General features: G+C 39.3%; 1 long non-coding RNA gene across 1 annotated transcript; it reads left to right on the forward strand.

Annotated features, from left to right (window-relative positions):
• The first annotated feature begins 13,042 nt into the window (after nt 1–13,042).
• LOC119088695 lies at nt 13,043–19,786 on the forward strand. The gene is made up of 3 exons (XR_005092391.1): nt 13,043–13,090; nt 13,858–13,918; nt 19,353–19,786. It is a non-coding gene; the product is annotated as an uncharacterized LOC119088695 (long non-coding RNA).
• Nucleotides 19,787–20,319: the final 533 nt, after the last annotated feature.

The following is a 20,319-nucleotide window of genomic DNA, read 5'->3' on the forward strand; positions in this document are numbered from 1 at the left end:
TATGGTATGCACTGGAGTAATTTCCATTTTGAAAACTAAACCCATCCACTCATTCTTTTGTAAATGTGTCCAATAATTTCATGATATAAAAGAAAGTTAGTTATTTTGACACAATGCATTTCATAAGCACTATTACATCATGTTATATGTCCCCATGGACTCATATACCATTTTCTTCTGAGAATACCAAGAAGTTCACTTGAACAGTGAAGTTTATTTTTTAATTTCCCTTTATCTTCACCATCTGCCAATGTTAGGTGCTTGGAGAGTAACCGGTTCTCAATTTATGTTTATGTGCCCTTATTAGAAGAGTAATATGGTGGATTTTTAACTCACTTATATAGTTCATTTTCTTTTCTTCTAGCTTTAATTGATCTTAGATGTAATAAGACTATATATATTAATATTAATATATATTAAATAGCTTTGCTACTGCTTCTTCAGGATCTCTAGTTATTCAGAAACAAGAACAGAGTATCAAAATTAGCAAATGTATGTTTTTGAAGTTTCATTTAGTGACCCCCTTGTGTCTATATTATGCTATAATATGCTGATAGGATGCAGAAACTGTATGTTTCTCTATATCACATTCTCACAGAAGGACACAACTGCCAGGACCCCATCTATAAGGTCACCATTCATAGAATAAGCACAAATGTGATCAGTCAAGTCTTTCCAATAGAGCAATAGCCAGTGTGACCTCAACAGACTTTGGCTTTTGGAGCCAGATCGCTTTAGTGACAGACATAACCCTGGTGGGTCGGCAGCATCCTTCACTGCTCCCTCTGCCATCTGCCACTGTGGAAACTTCGTCATTAAAGCAGAGTTGTTTCTGGACAAATGTGCAAATGGTTTTGAGAGCATTATTATTGCACAGAATGTTACCATCTGCAAGTAGGAAAATCTGAATCACAATGCATGTCTACCTTACTCTCCTTCTCTATGTATATCTTAATAGAAAATGTGCATGCATTAGTCTAAAAAGTAGGAACATTTCCTCTGGTATTACAGAATTGTAACTTTCCAAAAGGGCCTCCAGTGTATAATCTCTACCTTTAAATACAGCCACATTTAGAACATCACATTAAAAAGTTTCATTTTATTTCACATTTACTGTCCTTATTCACAAAGTATTTTCAGCTACTTGACATTCATTTATATATTTCATTATTTATCTTTATCATGATACATATATTCTTTAAAAAATCAGTAATAGGGCACCACCTGTCCTCTGGCAAGTTTTAACACCATGGAATATTTAGACAGATTATAAAAATGGTATAAAGACAACATGAAACCAGAATTTTCATAAACCAGAACTTATATGTACATAAATTCTACTTGCATTATCAACATATTATTATAATTGCTTCTATATAGGTATCCAAAGCACAGAGACGTTAACTGATTGCTCCAAATTACACAGCTTGGAAAGCAGTCCATCCTCCCAATTTGCCATAGGAAGATTAGGATTACAGTCTGAAGATTTGAATTTGGGACTATAGCTTATGTGGTGAGTGCTTTATCCATCGAGCCACATCTCTACACCCATATTTCTCTTTTATATTAGGGAATCTTTGGATGTGAATGTTGATGTAATATGGTTAGCTCCAAAAATATCTGGGTCATTAAAGCCTCCTGCTCATTAGCAACATGCCAAATAAGTAATGGCAGAATTTGACAAAGGGAAAATTCAAAATGAATAACTAACTAACACACCTTTTTCATTATCTTATAATGAAACTGTATAGCTTGGCCTTAATGTTTATGTCCACTAGATAATAGAGTGCTTCCAGTAGAAATTTCTGTAACTTGGGTTTGTTAAATGCACAAACATAAAGGTGTGATGGTTGCTAAGGGATCATTTTATGCAAATTAGAAATCAGCCTATTTAGGCATTGGTCATGACCTTCCCTATCAAAACCTCAGCTACACTAGTATTAAAGGAAAGTTCAGAACATTTTAGCAGGTGGAACATTGCTGAAATAATTGCTTTTCACAAAGTAAGCAGTGGTTCTGGGAGATTAAGTTAATATCTCAGGGCACGAACTTGGTGGATCAGACTAATATGCAGCATTTAAGGAACAAGGCTGACAGCATTATGAAGGGTGGATTGCAAGGTATTATCAGGCAGGTGATGTCTTAATTACCTGTACAGCTAATGTAGAAAGAATAATGATGTAAATTTGAGGAGTGTTTCAGAAGAAAATTCACCAAGTTCCATCTTGGAGTGAATTGGATGGGGGAGGGCTGGGAAGATTGACATTAAAAAGTAATTCAGAATGGAGTCCCAGCTGAATAGTTTGGGCGAATGCTTATGCAATAGGTTTTTAAATGACAGAAAAGTTAAAAGGGAAACTTTGGCCATTAAGAAAATCAAGGGGGAGCAAATGGAGATGTTCAACAGGGTCAGAAATCAATAGGAGAAATGTGCCAAAGGGCCCCAATGGGAGCTCCAAAACAACCCAAGCTATTGACAAGGCTATTGATTATTCTCTACAAACAGATGGTAAGGCCCTATTGCTGAAGACAAGCTCTATATAACTCATAGAACAGATCATGCTGGCGCCTACCGAAAGATTTCATCCCTACTGACTAGTGTGCAGCATACTATAAGATACACTGCATGCTACCAAAGAAGAAAGGTAAACATTAACCCAGCTACAAACCCTTTGGTTGACAATGGCGACCGGCCTCCAATACGCCCTACTGCAATAGTGGCACAAGCTTGTGAGAGGAACCAGCCAGTATCTGATTGGATTTAAAGTCCACTCCATGAGATGGAACCCATCCCAGCTCTGGTGACCAAAGCCTGAGACTAGATAAACCAGATACCTAGAGGAAAATAAAATATTACTCATCTGCTATAGCAACAAAAATGACTCCTAAAAGCATTCTGCTGCACTCATAGATGAGTGTCTTGCTCAGCCGTCATCAGAGAAGCTTCTTCCTACAGCAGATAGAAACAAATACAGAGGCATAAAGCCAGACAATATGCAGAGAATGGGAGACCTTTAAATACTCAGTCCTAAATGGCATGAGTCAATCAGTTCTTCCCCTCGTGACTCAGTGAACCCTGTAGAAGAGGAGGTGAAAATATTGTAAGAGCCAGAGGGAATGTAGGACACCAAGGAAACAACTCTTTTTTTTTTTTTTTTTAAAGATTTGTTTATTTATTATGAATACAGTATTCTGCCTACACACCAGAAAAGGGCACCAGATCAAATTACAGATGGTTGTGAGCCACCATGTGGTTGCTGAGAATTGAACTCAGGACCTCAGGAAGAGGGGCCAGTGCTCTTAACCTCTGAGCCACCTCTCCAGCCTGGAAACACCTCTTTTTAAACACAATAGGACCAATGCACATATGAACTCAGAGACTGCTGCACAGGGCCTGCCCAGGTCTGGGCTTGAGAGTGGAAACAGACACAAGCCCACACCCCTGACCCACAGGCACAATCACGTAGTGCATTTCCCTGTTTTCTGATTCCTTTTTTTTTTTTTTGGTTTTTCGAGACAGGGTTTCTGTGTAGCTTTGCGCCTTTCCTGGAACTCACTTGGTAGCCCAGGCTGTCCTCGAACTCACAGAGATCCGCCAACCTCTGCCTCCCGAGTACTGGGATTAAAGGCGTGCGCCACCACCGCCCGGCGTGTTTTCTGATTGTTACAGTCCTTCTCCCCTCTTTTCTATGGTGTTCCCTGATTCTTGTATGCAGGAGTTGTATGGTATTTGCCAACTGGGGCTGGGCACCCCGTGGTCAGTCATTTGTTCTGTGAATTTTCTTCGCTAGCTGTGACTTTATGCAATGGTCTCCTTCTGCTGCACAAAGAAGCTTCTTTGATGAGTGGTTATCTGTAGGTATAAGAGTAAGTATTTAGAATGTAGTTAGGAGCTATGCTTGTTTAAGAAAGTGACAGTAGGAAGTTCTCTTCTAAGATTTATGAACTCACTAGCCACGTGTAATTGGCTGGGTTTACAGTACAAGGCATGATTTCCCTCCTAGTTTAGTGGGTCTTGAATCCAGCGTGAAAGAACTTGGTTACCACCAAAATATAAGAGCTAGTATTGCACATTTAGGGGTATCCTGCGGTGCTGGTAATTGTTACGTTTCATAGGCATCACAGACGGGTTTCATGATTGCTTTCATTCCCTGGCAGCTTGCATATCACCTTCCAGGCCTATGAAAGGTAGATCTCAGGTAAGAGGCTTTTGTGTCAGTGGGCTTTTAAAATCATATTTACTAATTTACAGTTTATGTGAGTGTATGTGAACCTGCATGTGTTTATGTGCACCACATGCATGCTAGCACCCACAAGGGCCAGAAGATATCGGTTCCTCTGGAACTGGAGCCACCACAGTTGTGAATCACCTGATGTCGGTGCTGAAAATCAAACTCAGGTCCTCTGCAAAGCAGGAAGTGCTTTTAATCACTAAGCCATCTCTTCCGCCCAAGGCCATGTTTTTTGTAAGATTTTTGAAAACAGCACATCATTCTCCCTGAGTGAACAGTAGAGAAATGGTGAATATGAATGATGATGGGTGCTGAGGTCTGGTTACTCAAATGAGGAAAGGCTTAACAAAAGCCCCACTTCAAACAATAAAAGCTACTGATAGTATGTAAGACATCTAAGTTCTAAACTTAGTTTATCTTTCTCATCGCTCTTCCCTCCATAAAATTTTTCGTACCCATAAAATACCCTTGGATGATCAAGAGCATAGAAAAATTTTCAGTCACATGCTAGGCATGTATTGTTCCACACGTGAAAGAGAACTTCTTCCACAAAAATCTCCAATCCTCCATCCCCATGGAGTAAACTTCTATCAGTCAGAGAAGATATATCTACTCTATTATTTTATCCCATGCCCAATACCATCAAATTATTTGATGTTGCACACATCATGCTGTTTCACTAGACTATAAGTGCTTAAAAGCTTGGCTTGTTTTGTTGCATGAATATAACACTTATGTAAATTTCACTGTATTGTTCCATATTAGCTAATTAAAAATATGCACCACTTATTCTTGCTGACCATGGTGTTAATGAAAAATTGTGGTTCTTGTCAGCTCAGAGCTAACATCTAGTAGAAAATACAACTGATCAATGAGACTTAGATACCATAGTTTTGATGAGTTTAACTGTCGTGATGATTGTGGTGGTGATATTAGGTAATGTTTATTGAGTACTTTAAATGCTATATATGATCCTAAGTGTTGTATGTGTTTTATCTATGTTTTTATTAATTGAGGGTGAATGAATGCTTCCCTAAAAAGTGCTTGTGTTACTGCAAGGAAAGCATTTCTCACAGAAAATGAAGATGAATTGATATATGTATGTGGTGGATGCAAGGTTTTGCCCTGTACAGCTAGACTGTGTACATCATAGAGCATAATTCTGGAAACAATATCAAGAGCTAAAACCAGATGAGAATCATCATCCTCCTATGATAGATAGGGACCCTTAATCCAAGTTCAAGGTTACCAGTCCCCAGTGCCATAGAGTCATTAGCAATTGCCTGATTCCAGGAAGACCAGGTCCTTTGAGTGACACCATGATGTGGCCTATGCAGACCATTAAGGCATTCCATCCAGCAGCAAATATACACAGAGAATCACCATATTTCATGATTCCTAAACACAAGCAGTTCACATTCTTCCTTTGACTTCTATTTTAAAAGAAAATAAAAAATATGGAATACAATGGTATATCCCCATACTTAATTTCTACACAGTTCTGATCGATAAATTATGTCTTTCATTTTCTTCCGAACACATTAGGTCTGGCCCAAAAATGTGTCATGACTATTTCTCTCAGGTCACATTCCTGCTGTAATCACGATGGACATTCTTATTTTGGGTGGTTTGGTTACATTGGTGAGGATTTGGGAAGTACATAGTACTCCATCCCAGATCTAGTTAATTTGTTGTCAGGTGTCACCTGTGACCCATTACATAGCATCTCTCCCTTAGCATGTCATATCATTCTGTTCTAGGGGGATTATGGGAACTGTGCATGAAAACTGAAATACATGGATTTTGGGTTGGGGAACATGTGACTTATGAGATAGACCTTTAAGCATAAACTCAAAAAACAAAACAAAACAAACCCCAGCCTACCTACCAGCTGATGTAAGCTTTCCAGTGTAGTGATATATATGTAAACTGGTTCTTAGTTGCCAAAGTTAGATATCTAGTTAGTTCCCACCACTAAACATCGTGAAAGGTAGGGCTAATTTTCTTTCTAATCTGTCATCTAACACTGTGACAGACACAAACTAAATATGAATAAATACTAGTTCAATTCTCCAGCTAGCAGGCAGCAGAGCCAAGACAGAAACACTGGCTTTTTGACGTCTAGTTCAATATTATTTTAGTTTGACTCCAAAATTAAAGGAAGATAAAATTCTCCATTCTGGAAAGCTTGTTCTGGGGAAAATTTGGTCTTAGAATATTTACAATTTTGTGGTGTTTTAATGTTGATTTTCATTCTGCCTGAACACAGTTGGTAGAAATTTACATGAATATTAATAGCTGAGGAGGGAGTGGGGGCTTTCACAGAGCAGTTAGGAAGTAACACAGAACGTTAGGATGACGGCCCTGCTGGGTGGTAGATCCATGGCAGGGCTTAGACACTGTGTTTATGCATTTTAAATGGCTTTCTTTACAACTCCCGTCTAGAGGAAATCTCTCTCGGCCGAGCTGGGGCAGAGCTTTCAAGCCAGTGAAGCCAAACGGAGAAAGCACAAACAGGAATCACAGCCCTCCTCTTGGTTCAGCTAACTAGAAGAAATGTGTTCCACTATAAGGTCCGTTAACATGCTACGCTATAAGACAATCACTTAAGAGAGCATGAGTAAATGCTATTTCCAAGTCTGATTAAGTCAGTGAAGCCATAGGTTAGTTCCTGGTCCCAATTTTAATCAACAGCTGGTGAAAAGAGACTTACAGATGTGAAATGCCATCCTATAGACACCGGTACAGATTCTTTTGATGAGATATCATTAGACCCTCCCAACATAAAATGAAAGTTTTTTTTTTTTTAATTCACATGGTTTTTAGGCCACTGTTTTATGCTAAAAGAATCTAATCAATGCAATAGTTCTCACTTTTCCTTTTGCTATCTTCTTAAGTGATAAAATATACATGGAACCCATTATTTCTGCCTGCCAATGATGATCAGAAGAGTAACATTATCCTTTAACTTAATATGTATGAAGCAATTTGCTATAGGAATTGGGGGTAAACACGATAGTTTTTAGATGGTAAACCATAAACTTCTGGGAAATGCAAACAATTTAGGCCCTGACAGGCCCTCAAATCAAGGATGTACACTGTGATGTTGGACACTGGTTAAATATTCAACCATTCCACTGCCCTGTCGGTGGGAAATATGCAAATATCTTATTGTTACAGCCCTTGACTCCCAGGGCAAGTCGATATGCCTGATGCAGTGGATATGATTGCATTTGATGGATGCAAATAACACTGGCTTTAATATTTTGATTGCTCTAAAAGATATTTTTCTCATACCAGGAGAACACTACAGAACCAAATTATATTCCAGGAATCAATTCAGTTTATTTTTTACTATTATCTTGTCTCAATTACCAAGTAAATTAAAAAGACTCTTAAAAACAATGGTTTTTCATAACCATTTCAACAGTCTGACAAAACTGAAGTAAAAATAATAAACCTTATAGGAAAACCTTTAAGTACTTTTTTAAAATTTTTATTTGTTATTTTTTTGAAAATAGTCTCTCAAATAATACGCTGCTCCCAGCTCCCACCCCAGGTCCACTGCCCCTTGGTTTCATCTTCAGAAAACAGCAGGCCTCCAAGAGAGAGCATCCAAATAGGACAAAACAAGATGCAGTAAGACAAGGCAAAAGCCCTCATATTGAGGCAATGCAATAGGAGGAAAAGGGTCCCAGGAGCAGGCAAAAGAGCCAGAGAAACACCCACTCCCAGTGTTAAAAGAGTCCCACAAAAACATCAAGGTAGCAGCTATAACATAAGCACAGAGGACCTGGTGCAGACCCATGTGGGTCCCCTGCTTGCCGCTGCAGTCTCTGCTTGCCCATGTGAGCCCTGCTTAGTTAATTCAGTGGGTCATGTTCTCCTGGTGTCCCCCATCTTCTCTGACTCCTCAAATCTTGCCTCACCCTCTTCTTCAGGGTTCCCTGATCTTCAAGGGGAGGAACCAGATGGAGACCTCCAATTTAGACTTTCTCTTCACATAATGTCTGACTGTGGGTCTCTGCACTGGCTACCATCTTCTGCCAGAAAGCAGCCTCTCTGATGATGACTGGACAAGGCACTGATCTGTGAGCACAGTAGAATATTATAAGGAGTCATTTAATTTATTATTATTATTTATTATTATTATTATTATTATTATTATATCAGACATGTTTGGTTCTGCCCTAGGTCCCTGGGCTATCCAGTCTCTGATTCCTGGCCATCCAAGCAGTGTAGAGAATGGGCTCCCTTTTATGGCACAGGCCTCAATTTATACCAGACATCTGTGCCATCATTGCCCCAGCACATCTTGCAGGCATGACAGATGATAAGTCAAGTGTTTTGAGTACAGGTTTCTCTTTCCATAGCTTGAAGAACACCTTCCTGTGCCAAAGAGATTAGAACATAGGGGTGAAGGCTCCATGCAGGCACCAGCTCAACCTCTCTACGTTCAATGGGCTGTGCGATGTTGTCCTGAGCAATGAGTCCGTGCTGTCAGTTTCAGAAAACAACCCTTTGTCCTAGCATCAGCCTGGGTTGTTTAGGATCTCATTAGAACCCCCATGCCTCCCCAGCCCCCCAAGCCACCCGCTACCAGCCAACAGCTCAGCTGAATGTAACCCAGCCCAACCAATAAGCCTTGCCCAGTTGCAAAAGATGGTCAGACTTTGCATCCTCCACTGTTAGTAGTCCTCACTAGGGTCACCCTCAGAGATTCAAGGAAATTTCCACTGTACTAAGTTCCACCCCGCCCCATGCTCCCAATTCCAGCTGTCTCTCAGAGCACTCTCTCTGGCCACCCACCTGATCCTTCCTGCTCCTGTACCCACCCCTAGTCCACCCATAAAATTAGGAGTAGACAGCAAGAAATAAACTGGAGGCAGAAATCAATAAAATAGAACCAAAGAAAATAATACAAAGAATCAATGAAATAAAGAGTTGGTTCTTTGAAAAAAAATCAACAAGATAGGCAAACTCTTATTCAAAGTAACTAAATGATGGAGAGAGAATATCCAAATTAACAAAATCAGAAAGAAAAAGGGGGAATATAACAATAGATACCAAGGAAATCCAGAGAATCATAAGGACATACTTTGAAAACTTGTACTCCATAAAATTGAAAAATCTAAAAGAAATGGATAATTTTCTTGATAGGTACCACTTACCAAAGTTAAATCAAGATCCGATAAACAATTTAAATAGACCTATAACCCTTACTGAAATAGAAGCAGTCACTTAAAGTCTCCCAACAATAACAAAAAAGAAAGAAAGAAAGAAGAAAGAAAAAGAGAGAAAGAAAGAAAGAAAGAAAGAAAGAAAGAAAGAAAGAAAGAGAGAAAGAGAGAAAGAAAGGAAGAAAAGCTCATGCTCAGGCTGTTTTAGCACAGAATTCTTGTAGACTTTCAAAGAAGAGCTAATACCAATACTCCTCAAATTATTCCAAAAAACAGCTACAGAAGGAAATTTGCCAAATTCATTTTATGTGGCCACAGTTACCCTGAGACCCAAACACATTAAGACTCAACAAAGAAAGAGAATTACAGATCAATTCACCTTATGAATATAGATGTAAAATTTCTCAATAAAATGCTCACAAACCAAATCCAAGAACACATTAAAAAGTGTGGTGATATTTTGTTTTACTTGTTAACAAAAAATTTTCCTGGAGATCAGAGGACAGAGGCAGCCACTAGATTAAACATAGAGGCCAGGCAGTGGTGGCATACACCTTTAACCCCAGTGTTTGTGACACACACAGGCCATCAATCCCAGCACTAGGAAGGTTGAGATAGGAAGTGAAATGGCTGGGCAGAGAAAGGCATATAAGGCCTGAGGAGACAGGAACTAGAGATCTTTCAGCTGAGGACTCAGGGCGTTCAGTCAGAGGATTCATGGAGTTGGCGAGGTGAGAGTGGCTGTGGCCTGTTCCTTTGTCTCTGATCTTTCATCATTTACCTCAATATCTGGCTCCAGGTTTTTATTACAAGACCATTTAGGATTCATGCAACAAAAAAGATCATCCATCATGACCAAGAGACACAGGGATGATTCAACATAGGAAAATCACTAAATTTAATCCACCATATAAATAAACTGAAAGAAAAAAAACCCACATGAGCATCTCATTAAATGCTGAAAAGCTTTTGACAAAATCCAAATCATGATTAAAGTCCTGGAGAGATTAGGGATACAAGGGACCTACCTAAACACCATAAAGGCAATTTACAGCAAGCCTATAGCCAACATCAAATTAAGTGGAGAGAAACTCAAAGCAATTCCACTAAAATCAGGAACAAGACAAGGCAGTCCACTCTCTATATCTATTCAATATAGTACTTGAAGTTCAAGCTAGAGTAATAAGACAACTGAAGCAGATCAGGGGGATACAAATTAGAAAAGAAGAGCTCAAAGCACCATTATTTTCAGATGACTTTGTAGTACATATAAATGACCCTAAAAATTCCATGAGGGAACTCCTACAACTGATAAACGCTTTAGTGAAGTGGCTAGGTAAAAGATTAACTCAAAAAATCAATAGCTCTCCTGTAAACAAATGACACACGTACTGAGAAAGAAATCGGGGAAACAACACCCTTCACATTAGCCTCAAATAATATAAAGTATCTTAGGACAACTCTAACCAAGCAAGTAAAAGACTTGTATGATTAAAAACTTCAAGTCTCACAAGAAAGAAATTGAAAAAAAAAATTAGAAGGTGGAAAGATCTCCCATGCTCATAAATCTGTAGGATCAACATAGTAAAAATAGCCATTCTACCAGAAGCAATCTACAGATTTGTGTTGGATCTCTGTGTGTTCAGGGATATAGCCAGCATTGGAGACATATGCCTTTAAGACCTAGGGGGCTGTACATTCAGACAGTGACGAGGCAGTCATGTGTTTGGGTTTACAACCAATGAGAAGGCAGAACAACATACTATAAAAAAACGAACTGACAGGAAGTAGGTCTCTCTTTTGGCGAAGCTGGGACAGCAGGAGGAAGGGTGAGATTTTAGCTCTGAGCTCTGACCTCTCGGCTTTCTCTTTTACATTGTTTCTGTGTTTCTTATTTAATAAGACGGTTGGTTACATCTATATCTGGCGCCCAACGTTTGTGTTACGAATTCATGAAAAAGCTGTTTGCCTGTGGCCTTGTGAGCCCCAGCTTAGGCCCAAGCTACACTCAGCCGGTTGTGGTGGCACATGCTGGTTGGATTTGCTGAAGGAGGCAGAGGCAGGAGGATCCCAAGTTTGAGGCCGGCCTAGGAGGTTTGGGAGAAGCTTTGGCCCAGACTGAGCTACAAACAGTGGTGGGACCATGGAAACAGTGGCTACTGCTCCACGTTGCCAGCTCCTTCTCATCATGTTGGTGACTGCGGTGATGCTGCTACCTGGGAAGAAGGGTTTACTGCTGCTGGTTCAGAGAAGAATTGCCAGGACCATCGTGTTACAAGAAAGCATCAGCAAAGGTCAGTTTGGAAAAGTTTGGCAAGACAAATGGTGGGGGAGAAATTGTTGTGAAGATTTTCTGTTCTAAGGAAGAATGTTCATGGTTCCGAGAGACAGACATTTATCACACTGTGATTGCTTCAAACCACAGAGGAGGAAAAAAAAAAAAAAGTCTGTGGGAAACCATGACCACGTCTAACAGTGACTTTGAAATCTTCAAAAAGATGACAGGATCCTACAACGATGATTCCACATGGACTATGATAAAGCCATTAAGCCAATTAACACCATGGAAAAATCGACTTTGGACTACAAACTGGTCAGGACAATTTCGAGAGGACTAGCTGAGATGATCCAGCCTGACAGACTACTCAAACAAGGACTTGAAGCAAGCCCTGAACTTTCCTATTATGCAGAGACTGGACAAATGATACAGGACTTGATGATTAGCCCCAAAATTTTCTTTTCAAGATTCCCTAAAGATATCTTCACTCCTAGAAAGCAAAAAGAAAAAGAGAATATAGATATGAGATAGATCATCGAATCTACTCTGAGAAAAAAGATAAAGAAATAATAGGATAAATAGGTAGATCACTGAATTTACACTGAAGAAAAAGGGGAAGATATAAAAATGACAAAAGGTAGACTAATGAATCTATTATGAAAAGAAAAGAGAAAGAATATGGATATGATAAGATAAAAAGGGAGATTATGGAATCTACTTTTAAAAAGGAACTACTTGTTTTAAATAAGATAAGTAATGAAAATTTTTTGGTCTGAGTTTATCAGATGTTACTGGACTGCAAAATTGTTAATATATATAATGGAGTTTTTATCTGAATCTGTCAAATGTTAATGGACTAGACATCATTAATGTAATTTTTGGCTGTATATATTGTATATACTTATTGGATAGTTTTTCTTGTATTAGTTATAAGCTTTCTTTAATTTTAGACAAAAAGAGAGGAGATGTGGTGGTATTGTGTTCACCAAAATATTGTGTACTCTAATAAATTTATCTGGGGTCAGAGAACAGACAGCCACTAGATACAAAGGCTAGAAAATGGTGGCACTCACACCTTTAATCCTGGCATTCCAGAGATAGAAATCCCTCTGGATCTCTGTGAGTTCAAGGCCACATTGGAAATAGCCAAGCATGGTGACACGCCTTTAATCCCAGAAAGCCAGCCTTTAATCCCAGGGAGTGGTGGTAGAAAGCAAAAAGATATATAAGGCGTGAGGACCAGAAACTAGAGGCTTTTGGCTGGTAGAGCATTTGGCTGGTTAAGCATGTGGCTGGTTAATCATTCAGGCTTTTGAGCAGTAGTTCAGCTGAGAGCCATTGGGATGAGGACACAGAAGCTTCCAGTCGGAGGAAACAAGACCAGCTGAGGATCCAGCGAGGTGAGATAGCTGTGGCTTGTTCTGTCTCTCTGATCTACCAGCATGGACCCCAATAACTCGCCTCAGGTTTGATTTTATTAATAAGAACTTTTAAGATTCCTGCTACAGATTTGACACAATCACCATCAAAATTCCAATACAATTCTTTACAGACTTTGAGAGGACAATACTCAACTTTATATGGAAAAACAAAAAACCCAAGAGAGCTAACACAATCCTAACAATAAATGAACTACTGGAGGCATTACCATCCCTGATTTCAATGTGTACTACAGAGCTGTAGTAATAAAAACTACATGGTATTGGCATAAAAACAGACACATTGATGCCCAACTAGGACATGGGATATAATATCTTTCTATCAAGCCTATGAGACACAAGGTCATTTTTATTAGATAATCCTCTAGGATATGTTTGAATATATAAACCAAGTAATTATTTCAAAATAGTTATGTTAAACTTAGGATGTTTGACACAATTGAAATTTGAATATATGATGTAAGTTTCTAATCATGATAAAGTTTGAATCTCCCTGTTCTCTTTTGTATCCATATTACACTTTTATTTTTCCTTGTAAAATATTGGCACACTCAAGGACATGAAAGATGAAATAGATTGATATTATGTAGTTGGTGGTTTGAATAAGATTATAGAACACTTAGGAAGTGTGGCCTTGCTAAAAGAAGGATATCATTGACTCTGACTTTGGGGGTTTATGGACTTGTCCACTTCCAGTTTGCTTTCTGCTTCATGTTTGATCCTTCCAGTTTCCTGTTCTGGTGCCTGATGCTATGGCTCTTCTGCTGTTATGAAGAGTACCTCTGAATGGTAAGCCAAAAGAAATTCCTTTATAAGTCTTTTTTGGTCATGGTGTTTTATCACAGAACAGAAAAGTAACTAATACATGCACTGAATTTCCTGTCATTGTGGAAACACAGTGAAGCCTTTGTTATTGCTTCTGTCAAATGATGAATTTCCTGGCATAAAAAATTATGTTTATGTCCACATTTTGTCTATGGTACCATTGTGTGAGTCATGGACCTTTTCAGATACAGATAGTCTTTCTCAAACAATTGAGGTGGATAAATACATACACATTTCTATGATGCTGCAAAGTCAGTCTGGCATCTATCCCCACTTATACTGCTTTTGGCCAGTCTTTAGTTGGGGATAAGGTCTGAGCCAGGCCCCAAATACACACATCATCACTGGCACTGCAACCTTGTTGGATTGTGTCAAGATAGAATTTATGAGGCCTCTGCCTAGAATTAGGACTACGGCAGTGATTTAAACAAAATTAATCACATTGACCATATTGGTTGAGTTCAATTCTGGGGTATCTTAATTTGCTCAGTAGTACATTTACCAGAAATTAAAGTATATACATGGATATTTATTATTCTTTCACTGACAGGCAAAACTGGTAAAGTGTAGCATAATTTAATTGTTGAATTATTCAGAAGTTTCATCAGCCCATCAATATTTAAAATATGTCTTGTAGTTAGGATGCCAGTCTATTTAAAAATATATTTGTGGTATGAAGCAGCTCATATTTGCTGATATGTAAAACTTATCAACCATCGTTTTTCATCAAATATATTTTAAAATCACTTCATCTGAAAATAAAGTTTGTTTAAATACAAATGCCAATAATTCTATAAACTCCATCCTTCTCCTTGGCATTCTTCATCACATGTAGCATAACGTTTTGCCAATATTTACATAAGGAAAAAGGACAATGGGGATGTTGGATTAAAATGAGTATATCCTGTATCAGCAGACTGTTGCTGCCATAATGCTGTGTGAGAACCTACCCCAAACGTACATCAGCTGTTTATTCCCTTTTAATAGTGATGTTCTTTTCTGAGCTCATTCTGAGTTTCTGGATGTTATTGAAAGTATCTAAAAGCTTCACTTTTAACTACCTGCTTTAATCTCCTTAAGTGTTTGCAGTTCAGGAGACATTCCTTGCCTGTGTAGTTCCCATGAATGACAGTGTCACTAAACATATGGCTGATATGTAATCTTCCCCACACTTTCCTGTTTCTTTGGTCTTTGTCATCCAATCCTGAGCCAGAACCACATATTTTAAGTAATTTTTTTTGTCAATACCCTGTTACTTAATATAGCCACAATAATACCACTCAGCAAGTCACTCCAAAAGCCAATAGGCTAAAACAATAATCATTTGTTTGGTCTTGTGTGTTTGTAGGTCAGCTGGTCTTGGCAGAGGTGGAGGTTCAGCTGGTGCTGGCTCCATGCTGTGTGCTGGAGCTGTCTGCTCTTGTCTCTGCTGTAGATTAGGGTTGGTCTATTCCATGAGCTATATAATTCTGGAGTGCAAGCTGAAGTGGTGATTGCTACCCAGGGCAAGATCTTCACATGGTCATGGCAGTGTTGTGTGTGATATTCCCAGCCACATAAGTCTGTCTCAGGCCTCCATCTGTGGCTCATCTGTAACAGCCTTTTAACTGAAGCCAATCACGTGGTTGAGGATTGGGAAGGTGCGATTTTCATGGGAGTCCAGAAAAAAAGCACAATGTACGAAATCACTAAGTGGGACAAAACAATTTTACTCAATAATTCAATCTACTCTCCACCCCTGTGCTAAACGTTCACTGCAAGAAACACCGGCAGGCTATTACAAATAGATGAAGAACAACTATTCTACAAAAGACTATGGGAAGTAATACTTACCAGGTCTACTTTCATCATTCTTATATTTTTTTAGATAGGCCATGCAGGTAGCAGATAATGTTAAGCTAGTTTCATAATATAATCTTCTCGAACATAGAGTTGAAGATGTTACTAAACAAATGTCGCAATCCTATAGGTATTTAAGTTATATGACATAAAGCTTAATAATTTTCTTGTGAATTAAGTATCCAAAGAAGATCAGATCTAACTTTTCTCTGTATTTTGAAAAGTTATTTTCAATATTGTTAGGAACAATTTTGTTAATTGCTTCTCTCAAAAATTCTAGAGATGTTTGCATTAATGACAATCTTCTTGTCTGAAATTTAATAGTTTATCTTGTTATATCCTGCCAATATTTCTTGGGTCCTCAGTGTTGAAATGGCTGTAGGAGTAGCAGAAATAGAAGCCCCAGACAAAATTTCACTGTCCAAAGGCAAAACCCATGAAGTGTTCAGGTGACATCCACGCTACTGTCATTTCCCAGGGGATCGGTTTAGATAGGGTGGTCAAGTGGGGAGATGGTGGGAGTCGTTTAGTAGATCTTAACTAGGTAAAGTAGATAAGGTAATTATACACCTAGGAGCAGATGGAGAAGGCCAGGTTGGAACATGATCAGGGAGACTGCTGTCATTCTATGTGAAACTGAGCTCAATGGAGAAAACTTCAGATCTCATTATTGACATGAAAGAAGGCCCTGAAAACCTGCCTTCTTAAGGGCTGAAATTGATCCTGAGCTACAAAGAACCTGCCTGTATTTTGTCCTTGAGTCTACAAGGTAGCCTCTAACTATCTAATTTTTATAGTTACAGTAGTATCTCTGTTAATTATGGTAGACCATGAGAGTTTATACTAACAAGGTAACATACATATACCTACACAATCTGTATTATTAAGATGATTCAGGATAGGGTCAACCACATAAAAAGAGGGTTAAATCTTGAAGCCAGGTAATATCAAACTGATCTTCTGGAAGAGGAATGAGCTGAACAGTGTGGTCAGGCACGTGGGTGATGAGTTGATCAGTCTTACCCCTGTAATGAAGCCCTGACACTTCAATGAACTTCCTGTTGGTAATATTCTGTGCATGTTATGATGGTGATATACAGTGACTCATGACAAGATAATGAAAAAGACCAATTTAGAACCCTTTTAAGACCCTATTTTGTATGTCTATCCTTCAGCCATATTTTTGGGGGGACATAAATAAAGTTGTTGGGGAGATGGCTCAGTGGATAAAGTACCTGCTATACATGTATGAGGACTTAAGTTCACATCCCCAGCACCCATGTGAAAAGCTGGGCATGGCAGCATTTGTCTGCAACCCTAGAACTGGAGCTTGAGAACAGGAGGATCCCAGGGACTTGATGATCAGAAAGGAGAGAGAGAGAGAGAGAGAGAGAGAGAGAGAGAGAGAGAGAGAGAGAGAGAGAGAGATATCTAGGGTTCAGTGAGAAATCTTATATCAAAAATATATATCTTATATATCTAGGGTAGCAATATGACTGAGGAAGACATTCAAACATCAACCCCTGGCCTCCATACATACTTGAAATGGATAAGTACATACCTATCCATGTGCACACATACACAATTATACTTACATACAGTGCTTTTTTGAATTTTGTGAGTTGGGAGTTGCTGAAATCCACCACACTGATAGTGAGAACAGTACAAAGAATTCATGTGTATTTTGGCTAGGATCTGAAGTGAGGGTAGCTATGTGTAGCCTGGCTTACCTCAGGCAGGCTCCATCAGAAGACATTTGGACTGCTCAACACAGAGCTAGTAACTGCAGTAACTTCCCTGGTGTGAGAAAGGGCCGATGGAGCCGACACTGATGAGCTCTGTATTCAAGACCCTTGGGAAGCCCTCTTGTTTCTCTGAGGTAGCAGTATTTTATTCTATTTTCCAAAGAGATTTGTCTGTGACAACAAATGCCGTTCAGTCTTCCTGTTGAGCGGTGTTCACAGAGCAAGAACCAGACAGTTAATGAACACTAATGATATAATTGTTATTTTAATCTTTTTCATGTTTCAAAACAAACTATTTACCATTTATACCCCATGCTGGGTATTTTCATTCCAGTTTTGTATTTTCTTCCCCTCCATTCCCATAATTCAGAGCTCAGTTCTGAACCCTGGAGTCTAGAAGGCTGAAAACTTCATAGCCTAGCATAACCCCACCAAGTACACTTACTGGTGTTTTCTGGCAATGGGAGCTGGTTAAAACTTCTAAAGTGAAAGCGAAGAGAACATTGTCTTTGAATTTATTAAGTTCTACTTCTGGCAGAAGTAACAGTAAAGGTGCAGGTGGCAGGCTTCTGTTCAGGCTCCTGTTGAAGAGATGGTGGAGAGGCTTCTGTTCAGGCTCCTGTTGAAGAGATGGTGGAGAGGCTTCTGTTCAGGCTCCTGTTGAAGAGATGGTGGAGAGGCTTCTGTTCAGGTTCCTGTTGAAGAGATGGTGGAGACTGGGTGTGCTCCTCTCGTTGTAACACAGGGCTCTTGAGCTTGCCTCCAGCAGCTCTAGAGTTGTGTCGATGGGCTTCAGGCTTCAGCGACCGTGTTAGTAATTGTGACAAAATGCCCACAGAAGGAGCTTGAGGGAGGAAGGATTTATGTTGGCTCATGTTTCGAAGAGTTCATCCATTGTGGTAAGAAGGGCATGTTGAAGTGGCTCCACCACGTTGGCCTGTATGGAGGATGACATCACATCTTGAGAGATCAGCAAATAGAGAGCTTGAGCTCAGACCATAAGTAGACATAACCTTTAAGACATGGGCCTAGTACCTCACTTCTGCTACCAAAGTTTCCACAGTAGCACAGTGCTGTAAACTGATGGTCAACTGCCCAAACCTGTGGGGGACATTTTGCATTCAAACCACAGTAGCTATGTGGATTGTGGTCTAGAAAATTTCTAGTGTTCTACAATTGATCTCTCTCTCTCTCTCTCTCTCTCTCTCTCTCTCTCTCTCTCTCTCTCTCTGTATGTGTGTGTGTGTGTGTCTGTGTGTGTGTGTGTGTGAGAGAGAGAGAGAGTGTGTGTGTGTAGAGTTGGGAGTTGGCCATGTGCCACAGGCCAGAGGAAATCATGTAGAAGTCAATACTCTCCTTCCATCATGTGGTCCAGAGGATAAACTCAGGCAGTCATGCTTGGTAGTAAGTGCCTTTAAGCCATCATACTGGCTCTCCAGTTGATTTTTGTACCCGATGTTATAAAAAGTCCCAGGATTATGGGATCTGTGTGGTTTTCTTTTATCCCTGGGTTTACTGCAATTCTGTCCATTGTCTAACATCTGGGTGACCTCACCACCTTATTTTTACATGAAAAAAAAAACAATGCTTCACACACCTTGCCCTCCTCCAGGTTCTGTATAAACTTAAATAAATGTTTTTATGTTGAAATAAATAATGATAATGATGATGATGATGATGATGATGATAATAATAGAGTTTCAAAGAAAAATTCACTCATTATTCTCACCTTTGTAATGGTTGGTCTTGGTTGTCAACTAACTAGGTCAAGAAATGTCTAGGACTGGTAAAATCACTGTGGTATGTCTTTCCAGAGAGGACATGTGGAACAGTGACTGGGCAAGGGAGACCTATTCTGAATGAAGACAGCAGCATCTGACAGACTGACAGCCCAGAGGAAAAGGAGCTGGACCTGCAGGCTTCCGGATTTTGCAGCTGTATTAGTTATTGTGAGAAAATACTGTCAGAAGGAACTTAAGGGAGGAAGGACTTCACACAAGAAATAGAGAACTGGAAACAAAGTATAAATTTTAAAAGATTGTATTTTTAAAGTTTTGCTTCATTTGAGTCTTACCCATTTCCCCCTTTTATTTGACCTTCTATTGATCCAGAAAACAAAAGGGAATGTCTTACTTTCTTTCTTCTTTTCCAATAAAAAGACTTTCATATATTCAGACTGGATTTAGAACAAAAGGAATCCTCAATCTAGCTCTGAATTGTTAAAACATAAAGCTTGGAAATGTTCTGAGATTTTTAGGTTCTGACCATTTCACTGAACATTAGTGTTGACAACCAAGGCATCCAAGTCTCAATTCTGGTCATTTAGTTCGTGATGAGGAGAGGAACGGGTGTTCACCACAACTTCAGGGAAGTAGCAGTTGCTTCTCTCCTCCTGATGAAAATTTTAGCACTATAGGCAAGTTCCCTTGATGCTAATATAGATATGGTGGGCCCAACAGACAGGTGGAGTTGGCAAATAAATGTTCATTTCTTCCTTTTATGACTCAATGTTATCATGAGGGAACTAGAGAACATTTCCACAACACAGCTGTGAGGGATTCTCCAGCTCATCTATCAAGAGAACACAGTCTTTTACTCCCCTGCAGTTTGGTACCCAGGGGAGGACTGAGTAGGAAATGGAAGATTCCGCTCAAAATTCTTGGCTCTGCTGGAAACAAGTTGTTTCTGAGTTTGCTAGTTGTGGTGATTTGCTGTAAGAGTCTGTAGAGTCGTTTGCATGATACCTTAGTGTGCAGAGTCCTGTGAGTGTTAACACAGGGA

Source organism: Peromyscus leucopus, chromosome 10, assembly GCF_004664715.2.
Source record: "Peromyscus leucopus breed LL Stock chromosome 10, UCI_PerLeu_2.1, whole genome shotgun sequence".
Classification (NCBI taxonomy): Eukaryota; Metazoa; Chordata; class Mammalia; order Rodentia; family Cricetidae; genus Peromyscus; species Peromyscus leucopus.